The sequence below is a fragment of the Arachis ipaensis genome, chromosome B1 (genome assembly GCF_059453495.1).
Source record: "Arachis ipaensis isolate K30076 ecotype BB chromosome B1, ASM5945349v1, whole genome shotgun sequence".
NCBI lineage: Eukaryota > Viridiplantae > Streptophyta > Magnoliopsida > Fabales > Fabaceae > Arachis > Arachis ipaensis.
The window spans coordinates 27,054,735-27,065,285 of record NC_142436.1 but is presented as its reverse complement, the minus strand read 5'-3'; the positions used below and the strand labels follow the sequence as shown (position 1 = coordinate 27,065,285).

Below are 10,551 nucleotides of genomic sequence, written 5' to 3'. Positions count from 1 at the left end.
TACAAGTAGGCTAATTAAATCAGAATAACCCATTTAATACATGAAAAATTGCCAAATACAGATAAAGAAGGTAGAATATTACAATTTCATTGGTTATAAGATTTAAAGGTATCATCATATATCACTAGCTACTAGCCAGTGAGTTTCACTATGATATAAACATAGTAAGCAGTGCAATACAACACTTAACTAAATTATACCTTAACATAATCTTTTTTGGTCAAAAGCAAATTATCCTCCAATCAAGTTGGGTAAGATTACCTGGGGTGCAAAACTTTCTCCTTTTGAGTTTTTGCATAGTCCAAGATTTTTGGTTAAGGTCATAGCATAAACTTTCTCCTTAGAAAGAGATGTTTATCTTGCTGATGGGAGACAACCTTGTGACAAGTCAGGGGTTTCAATTTCAAGAAAACTTGTAAGTAATGTTTTCCTTGAAGATTGTAGTTTTGAGCTACCTGAAGATAAAGATGATAATTTTAGGTGATTTTCTGATGAACCTTTCTCAATCCTGGAGGCATCTTGTATGGCTAAAATCACTTCTTGCATTCTTGGTATGGAGAAACCATGTTGCTCCACACATTGCATGGCGATTTTAGCAACCCTTCAAACCGACTCAGTTTTGACATTCCCAACCAGGGATGGATCCATGATGCTTACTACGTCACCTTTTTGGATTAAGGATCTTGCCTGCAAAACAATGATTTTTTAAAGTGGTGAAAAAATTTTCTAGTTGGACTAGTTGCTATCTTTTACTTTTGAGTGAACTCCCAATTTCGTCATTGGCTAAAAGCATGGAAGATAAAGTCATCCTTGATGGTTTTTTTTTAAAAAAAGACAGCCCGGTGCACAAACATCCCGTATCCGTATTAGTATTACTACAGGATCCAAGAAAGGGCCACACCCAACGGGTGTAATGTATGCAGCATGATCTGATAAATATATATGTGGCTGTTTTCATGGCTTTAAGTTGTTCCAAGGCTCCACATCTCGTCCCTCATGGTTTTAAAATGATAAAATTGTCCTCGGGAAATCGAAAAGGGTGATAATTTAGTCCTTCCTTACAAAATCCATACATGTAAGTGATGAACTTGTCCAAGAAGGTAATAGTGAAGGACGAAGTCGTCACCTTCAAATCTTGGACTACTTTGTCTTCTGTATATTTTCTTATTCAATTTTACTTCAACTTTTGTTTGGAAACCATGGTGAAACCAAAGTATTAAAGAAAAATAATAAAACACACATACCCAATGAACTATATTCATTTCAGGACCATAATCTTCTAGTGATACCGGCTTTCTTCCAGATATCAATTCCAGCACAACAACTCTAAAACTATATACGTCACTCTTTTTGAATATTTGTTGACTTGCATAGTACCTGTTCATTAAAAAAAACTGAACACATAGAAACTTAGTTCAACATATTACCCTAACAAATATATCACTGATCATGCATGAGACTCATAGCTTACTCAGGATCCAGGTAGCCTACAGTTCCTCTTACAACACTTGATATATGAGTCAAATCTTCTTCAGCTAACCTTGATAGTCCAAAATTTGACACTTTTGCTCTCATATTGATGTCGAGGAGAATATTGCTCGTCTTTACATCTCGGTGAATAATACTAGGATTGCATCCTGTGTGCAAGTATTCAAGGCCTACAGAAATATGAAATTTCACTTTTGAATATTAATTTTGATAGTAAATTACTAAGTTTACCTATGGACCAAGAAATTGATTAATCAACCTTTCGCTGCATCTTCTGCAATCCGAAGCCGTGCTAACCAGTCTAATTGTTTCTGACTCCAACCTTCTGTCAAAACATCGAAATATACATCATCACACAACTTCGACTAAATAAAAATAAATGAATATGAGGGAGTGGAATTAGACCATGAAGGTGATCCCTTAATGTGCCATTGTGCATGTACTCGTAAACAAGAATATTCTGATATTCTTCTTCACAATATCCAATCAAAGGAACCAAGTTTCTGTGATGAATTCTTAAGAGGAGAGCTACCTGCATTTATGATATGCAATCAATAAGCTTAAAATTTAAGTTTTCTGTCATATTTTTCTAGTTTCTCTAACCGTAGTAAAATATTTGTATTGCAAAGTAGACTTTCTGCATTTTTAGAACTTAGCTGGAATTAAGATTTCATAGTTTCTATTTCTGATTCTAATATATTTGCATTTTCACAATTCCTATCTTTGCTTCTTAGATTAAGAGAAATACATGTGGGTTAAGTCAAAGCCAAAAACATTCAACAATGAATGAGAAAAATCCAACAATTTAGAGTTCAATCATTCAATTTCAATCTATTAATTGGACAAATTGTTCATTGATTAAAAGTAAAATAATATCTAAATGACAAGATAAAAACATTCATAAAGAAAATTAGAAAAATGATAAAAGAAAACAAAAGATAAAAAAGGGGTTCTAAACTAGGAAAATGCTATGCTAATAAAAATTAGAGGAGCATAAATTATCTTTTGATTGAAAGCAGGTAACAACTTATAATAGTAGATTCTTCAGAACTCATTGTATATTGGAATTCAAATATAAAATATGGAAATGCTACCTCAGTCACAAATTGTTGGTTCCCATGGCTGGATGGATCTGTCATAGTCTTAACCGCAATCTCCTTTCCATCTTTCATTCTCCCATAGTAGACAGATCCAAAGCTCCCTTTCCCGATTTTTCTTGAAAAATTATTAGTAGCTTTTTTCAACTCTGAGAGTGAAATATAGTAAGCAGTACCCTCATCCATTAAAGTCCCACCCTTACCGAATGAGTATCCAGTCAATGGCTTTGTACTACCTCTAGAAATCACTGCACCACATAATAACACTTAGATGGAAGAGCTTGAGTATTTACCAAGTAGTAGATTTTGACTCATACGACAAACCTTTTTCGTCACATTTCTGTTTAGATGCCTTTCTCCGTGCATTATGCATTAGCAGAAGACTTGTTAAGAATAATAGTAATAATATTACTAGTATTCCAATTGAAGCTCCTAGTATCAACTGAAAATGCTTCTTGTTCCCTCTATGTAGTTCAGGATTATTATCATAGCTGGAAGTGAAAATAAACATGGTCATTACTTCAATCTGCATACCGAATATGAAAAGATGCTCATCCTATTATGTTCATACTGAAGTTACTTTAAATTAGTCTCGGTGGTTGTTCGGCATTGGTAGTAAGTGGGGTTAATGCTAGTAAAATCATCAAGTTGCTGAGCATACTCACTTGAAAATAATTTTTCCAGATAATAGTCCTGTTGGTATTTTTCCGCTAAATGAGTTCTTTTGTATGAACCTGTCAAATATTCACAAACGATCCATAAAGATCTGACAGAGGTAACAATCTAAGAAGTAAATATATCAAAATAGTGATCGTAAAGGGCTAAGTATGAAAATCTGTCAAGTTATTCTAGAAGTAGAAATGATAAATTTTAAAGATTAACTGCTACTTACAGTGCTTGCAAATTTGGCAAACTACCCAAGTAAGATGGTAATGGACCAGTCAATTTGTTGATCTCTAAATGCCTGCATGTCATTAGTTGAAAATAAAATGAGAAAACAAGCAAAAAGGCACAAAGAAAAACTCAAAGAAGGGCCATTTACAAAATATTGATTCTTGGTTCCATCACAGAGCCCTCAAAAATATAAATAAATGAATGTTGTGTGTGAAACTGAACGTACACAAGGTTTAGATTGATAAGATTGCTCATGTCAGGTAGTGTTCCTATAAGCAAGTTACCATCTAACCACCTAAGGAAACGAGAACAATATTACAAAAGAAAAATAAACTAAAGAAGTAAAATCAAAATTACTCCACTCCCCCCCCCCCCCAAAAAAAGGATGATTCACTTACAACTCTGTCAATGCTTCCATGTTGTTGAGCTCTTGTGGAATTTCATCTTTCACATTCCTTCTTGACAGGTTTCTATTAAAAAAATTTTAAAATTAGTAAAAATATTGCACTTTTTGAACTTTCAGTAAAGCAGTATACATTTAGAATGTGATATATTTTTTGAACATTTCAAATATCTCATAATCTTATAAGTGATTCTAACATCATGCTTAAACTTTCAGAATCCAGCATTGTATGTTTAATTTCACCATTCTTGAAGTTTTAGGTTAAATAAAAGATATGGAGATATTACATCTTTATGATTCTTGGAGGGGTAGTTTCACTACAATTAACCGACTCCCAGGGTGTTAGAACACAGGGATCCCTGTTATTTGGGTCAGTATCGGAAGACAAGTAGCGAAACACATTTATTACATTTACTGCAAAATGAAAGTATGTTTATGTAAGTTAAATGATTATAAGTATGTACTTAGTCATATACCGATTCATATAATATGGTATAGTACCCATGCACCAAAAGTTATTTTAGCAAAATATATACTGATATTAAAAGTTTACCATCTTCTTTGTCAGTTTTGGAAGCGATTTCAACATATTTTCTTATTTTCATTGCATTTAGAAGAGGTCCTTGAGTAGAATCCCTGGTCTTAGCAAAGGAGAAGGAAAGAACAAAATCCATACTCACATTCATATAACTTGGTTCATATAGAGTGTAGCTACCATTTGCATTCTCAGCTATGTTAACTACTGCATTGCTATAGTCAGGTATATAAGGTTGCTCCAATTTGAATTTTCGAGTCTCGTTCTTACCGAGATCTTGGATCTCTGCAAAATATGCGTAAGTTCTAGCGTTGGCAGGAAAGTCTTCAAGGTTCAGTCTGTAGCTGAGTACCTGTTTTGTGCCTACAACCGCGGTTTGCATCACTTTAACAGGAGGGTATTCCCTTGTCTGTATATCTATGTTCTTTATTGTGTTAATTCTAATTGTGCCTGGGGCCACCCCAACAAGAAAGTTTTGTCTTTTAATGATATCCGAATCCCAAATTCTATCATATGGATCATCTGGATACCTGATATATTAAGTACTTGTTAAAATAATCATAAATAAATCAAGATAAAGGTACCAAAAGGAAAAAACAGTTCTCATCTTAGGTGGATTTGTCGAGTAGAATAAACCTTTTACTACAGGATCACTATCAATCTTAGAGCAACCATTTTGTGAACAAACTAGTCTTTCAAGGATCAAAACAGTGGTTTACTTACCAAATGCTATACAACATATGCAAAATAGAGAATTTTGAAGCGGGGGTTAGCTTGCGAACCTGACAGCATCCTTGCTAGTAGCACCAAAGTTGATCCTTGCAGCCACTTTCAAGAAGAAATCATCCTCGAAATCCATGGCATACATTGACACATTCAAGGGCCTAAGCTCCAGTGTGGATATGAATGGAGAGCCAGTGGTGGCACAACACATGCAAACATCAACAGAGTCTGAGGGTGCTCTGAAAATCATCTCCTTCACGTAGACCCTTGATGCATCATAGACTGACCCTTGTATTAAAACTACTCAACAAAAATGGAAGGGTATAACGCAAGCATCAACATATTTTGAATATAGCTCGTGCTCTTATGTTTCAATCTAATTTACCACCATCTTTTTGGTCTTATGCTGTTAAACATATTGTTTATTTACTTAATAGAGTTCCATCATCCGCAATTAATTTTAAAACATCATTTGAGATTTTATTCAATCATCCACCAAATTATCATGACTTTAAAGTTTTTGGATGCTTATGTTTTGTTTCTACCCTGATGGCAAACATATCAAAATTTGATCCAAGAGCCAAAAAGGCTGTGTTTATTGGCTTTCAACATGGTTTTCAAGGATATATTGTTTATGTTTTAGAAGATAAAAGAATTGAGATTTCTAGAAACGTGATTTTTTATGAAATGGTCTTGCCCTTAGTCACTAAAAATGTCCAATTCCATACACCCAACCCTACATTGCCAAACACACCCTCTCAAAAACAAGATTCAGTTAGTCTTCCAGTTGAACCCTCACCCATACCCATTGACCCAACTCCATCTAATTCTTTATTTTCTTCAACAACCTCTCCTTTTTCCTCACCGTTGTTTTCTAACCAAGTTGAACCCATGACCACCGAATCTCTCTCAAGGCACACACCCTTCTCTCCTTCCGCACTAGACACCAGTCCACCATCACCTTCTCATCCCCCATCACCTTCTTCACTACCTGAGCACCATCCTCATCATTCCGACCGGCCTTACTGACCTCCAGCATATCTCTCTGATTACTTGTGTAATTCCTCTCTCATCTCTACAAATCAATCTCCCTCAAAGTGCAAGTATCCTTTATCTTCAGTCATGTCTTTTTCTTCTCTTTCATCTTCACATAAAAAGTTTCTTTTATCTCTACATTCTGACGTTGAGCCAAAGTCTTTTAAGGACGCAAATCAACAATCTAATTGGCGTAGTGCTATGAAAGATGAGTTGGATGCTCTTGAGCTGAACAAAACTTGGCGTCTTGTTGATTGCTAGTGCACGAAATTGTGATCTCCAGGCTCGAACAAATCCTGGTAATGGCTCCAAAGCTTGGTGCTCTGATCTTAATTCATAATTGTCACAACTTCGATACAACTAACCAGCAAGTGCACTGGGTCGTCCAAGTAATACCTTACGTGAGTAAGGGTCGAATCCCACGGAGATTGTTGGTATGAAGCAAGCTATGGTCACCTTGTAAATCTCAGTCAGGCGGATATAAAATAATTATGGAGTTTTCGAATAATAAATAATAGAATAGGGATAGAGATACTTATGTAAATCATTGGTAGGAATTTCAGATAAGCGAATGGAGATGCTTTTCGTTCCTCTGAACCTCTGCTTTCCTGCTATCTTCATTCAATCAGTCTTACTCCTTTCCATGGCTGGCTTTATGCAAGGGCATCACCGTTGTCAGTGGCTACATCCCCTCCTCTCAGTGAATAATATGCTCACGCACCCTGTCACGGCACGGCTATTCATCTGTCGGTTCTCGATCATGCTGGAATAGGATTCACCCTCCTTTTGCGTCTGTCACTAACGCCCAACAATCGCGAGTTTGAAGCTCGTCACAGTCATTCAATCATTGAATCCTACTCAGAATACCACAGACAAGGTTTAGACCTTCCGGATTCTCTTGAATGCCGCCATCATTCTAGCTTACGCCACGAAGATTCTGGTCAGGAGATCTAAGAGATATTCATTCTAGCTTAATTCATGTAGAACAGAAGTGTTTGTCAGGCACGCGTTCATAAGGGAGAAGGATGATGAGCGTCACACATAATCATCACCTTCATCACGTTCTTGGGTGCGAATGGATATCTTAGAAGCGAAATAAGAATAATTGAATAGAAAACAGTAGTACTTTGCATTAATCTTTGAGGAACAGCAGAGCTCCACACCTTAATCTATGGAGTGTAGAAACTCTACCGTATGAAAATACATAAGTGAAGATCCAGGCATGGCCGAGATGGCCAGCCCCTAAAACGTGATCAAAGGATCATAAGGTAATCCAAAGATGGTCAAAAAGACTAGTAAAAGGTCCTATTTATAATAAACTAGCTACTAGGGTTTACATGAGTAATTAATTGATGCATAAATCCACTTCCTGGGCCCACTTGGTGTGTGTTTGGGCTGAGCTTGAGTGTTGCACGTGCAGAGGCCATTTGTGGAGTTGAACGCCAGTTTCTGTGCCAGTTTGGGCGTTCAACTCTGGTTTTGGATCCTTTTCTGGCGCTGGACGCCAGATTTGGGCAGAAGGCTGGCGTTGAACGCCAGTTTACGTCGTCAATTCTTGGCCAAAGTATGGACTATTATATATTGCTGGAAAGCCCTGGATGTCTACTTTCCAACGCAATTGGAAGCGCGCCATTTCGAGTTTTGCAGGGAGGTCAGAATCCAACAGCATCAGCAGTCCTTCTTCAACCTCTGAATCTGATTTCTGCTCAAGTCCCTCAATTTCAGCCAGAAAATACCTGAAATCACAGAAAAACACAAAAACTCATAGTAAAGTCCAAAAATGTGAATTTATCATAAAAACTAATGAAAACATCCCTAAAAGTAACTAGATCCTACTAAAAACATACTAAAAACAATGCCAAAAAGCGTATAAATTATCCGCTCATCACAACACCAAACTTAAATTGTTGCTTGTCCCCAAGCAACTGAAAATCAAATAGGATAAAAAGAAGAGAATATACTATAAATTCCAAACTATCAATGAAACATAGTTTCAATCATATGAGCGGGACTTATAGCTTTTTGCCTCTTGAATAGTTTTGGCATCTCACTTTATCCATTGAGGTTCAGAATGATTGGCATCTATAGGAACTCAGAGTTCAGATAGTGTTATTGATTCTCCTAGTTCAGTATGATGATTCTTGAACACAGCTATTTTATGAGTCTTGGCCGTGGCCCTAAGCACTTTGTTTTCCAGTATTACCACCGGATACATAAATGCCACAGACACATAATTGGGTGAACCTTTTCAGATTGTGACTCAGCTTTGCTAGAGTCCCCAATTAGAGGTGTCCAGGGTTCTTAAGCACACTCTTCTTTTGCTTTGGACCTTGACTTTAACCGCTCAGTCTCAAGTTTTCACTTGACACCTACACGCCACAAGCACATGGTTAGGGACAGCTTGGTTTAGCCGCTTAGACCAGGATTTTATTCCTTTAGGCCCTCCTATCCACTAATGCTCAAAGCCTTGGGATCCTTTTTATTTGCCCTTGCCTTTTGGTTTTAAGGGTTATTGGCTTTTTCTGCTTGCTTTTTCTTTTTCTTTCTATTTTTTTCTATTCTTTTTTTTTTCGCCTATTTTTTTTTTTTCTGCAAGCTTTGTTCTTTGCTGCTTTTTCTTGCTTCAAGAATCATTTTTATGATTTTTCAGATTATCAAATAACATGTCTCCTAGTCATCATTCTTTCAAGAGCCAACATATTTAACATTCTTAAACAACAACTTCAAAAGACATATGCACTGTTCAAGCATACATTCAGAAAACAAGAAGCATTGTCACCACATCAATATAATTAGGCTAAGTTCAAGGATAAATTCGAAACTCATGTACTTCCTGTTCTTTTGAATTAAAACATTTTTTATTTAAGAGAGGTGATGGATTCATAGGACATTCATATCTTTAAGACAAAGTTACTAACTACTAATGATCATGTAATGAAGGCACAAACATAGATAAGCACATAACATAGAAAACGAAAAACAGAGAAAGCAAAAACAAGGAATGAATCCACCTTAGTGATGGTGGCGTTTCCTTCTTGAGGAACCAATGATGTCCTTGAGCTCTTCTATGTCTCTTCCTTGTCTTTGTTGCTCCTCCCTCATTGCTTTTTGATCTTCTCTTATTTCATGAAGCATGATGGAGTGCTCTTGATGTTCCACCCTTAGTTGTCCCATATTGGAACTCAATTCTTCTAGGGAGGTGTTGATGTGCTCCCAATAGTTTTGTGGAGGAAAGTGCATTTGAGGCATTTCCGGAATCTCATGGTGATGAGCTTCTTGCGCCTCTTGAGCTCCATGACTGGGCTCTCTTGCTTGCTCCATCTTTTTCTTAGTGATGGGCTTTTCCTCTTTAATGAGGATATCTCCCTCTATGTCAATCCCAGCTGAATTGCATAGGTGGCAAATGAGGTGAGGAAAGGCTAACCTTGCCATAGTGGAGGACTTGTCAGCCACCTTGTAGAGTTCTTGAGGTATAATCTCATGAACTTCCACCTCTTCTCCAATCATGATGCTATGGATCATGATGGCCCGGTCTATAGTAACTTCAGACCGGTTGCTAGTGGGAATGATTGAGCATTGAATAAACTCCAACCATCCTCTAGCTATAGGCTTGAGGTCCAATCTTCTTAGTTGAACCGGCTTGCCTTTGGAGTCAACCTTCCATTGAGCTCCTTCTACACATATGTCCATAAGGACTTGGTCCAACCTTTGATCAAAGTTGACTCTCCTTGTGTAGGGGCGTGCGTTCTTTTCCATGTATGGCAGGTTGAACGCCAACCTCACATTTTCCGGACTAAAATCTAAGTATTTCCCCTGAACCATTGTAACATAGTTCTTTGGGTCCGGGTTCTTACTTTGATCATGGTTTTTGGTGATCCATGAATTGGCATAGAACTCTTGAACCATTAGGATGCCGACTTGTTGGATGGGATTTGTTAGAACTTCCCAACCTCTTCTTTGAATTTCATGTCGGATCTCCGGATACTCATTTCTTTTGAGTTTAAAAGGGACCTCAGGGATCACCTTCTTCTTTGCCACAACATCATAGAAGTGGTCTTGATGGGTGATGAGCGGATATTTTATACGCTTTTTGGGGATAATTTCATATAGTTTTGAGTATGTTTTAGTTAGTTTTTAGTCTATTTCTAGTAGTTTTTAGGAAAAATTCATATTTCTGGACTTTACTATGAGTTGTGTGTTTTTCTGTAATTTCAGGTATTTTTCTGGCTGAAATTGAAGGAGCTGAGCAAAAATCTGATTCAGGCTGAAAAAGGACTGCTGATGCTGTTGGATTCTGACCTCCCTGCACTCAAAGTGGATTTTCTGGAGCTACAGAACTCGAAATGGCATGCTTCCAATTGCGTTGCAAAGTAGAC

At 37.0% G+C, this 10,551-nt stretch overlaps 1 pseudogene; it reads right to left on the bottom strand.

Annotated features, from left to right (window-relative positions):
• Positions 1 to 354: 354 nt before the first annotated feature.
• LOC107648814 (putative LRR receptor-like serine/threonine-protein kinase At1g67720) lies at positions 355 to 9,657 on the bottom strand (annotated as a pseudogene).
• Between the last annotated feature and the right edge of the window lie 894 nt (positions 9,658 to 10,551).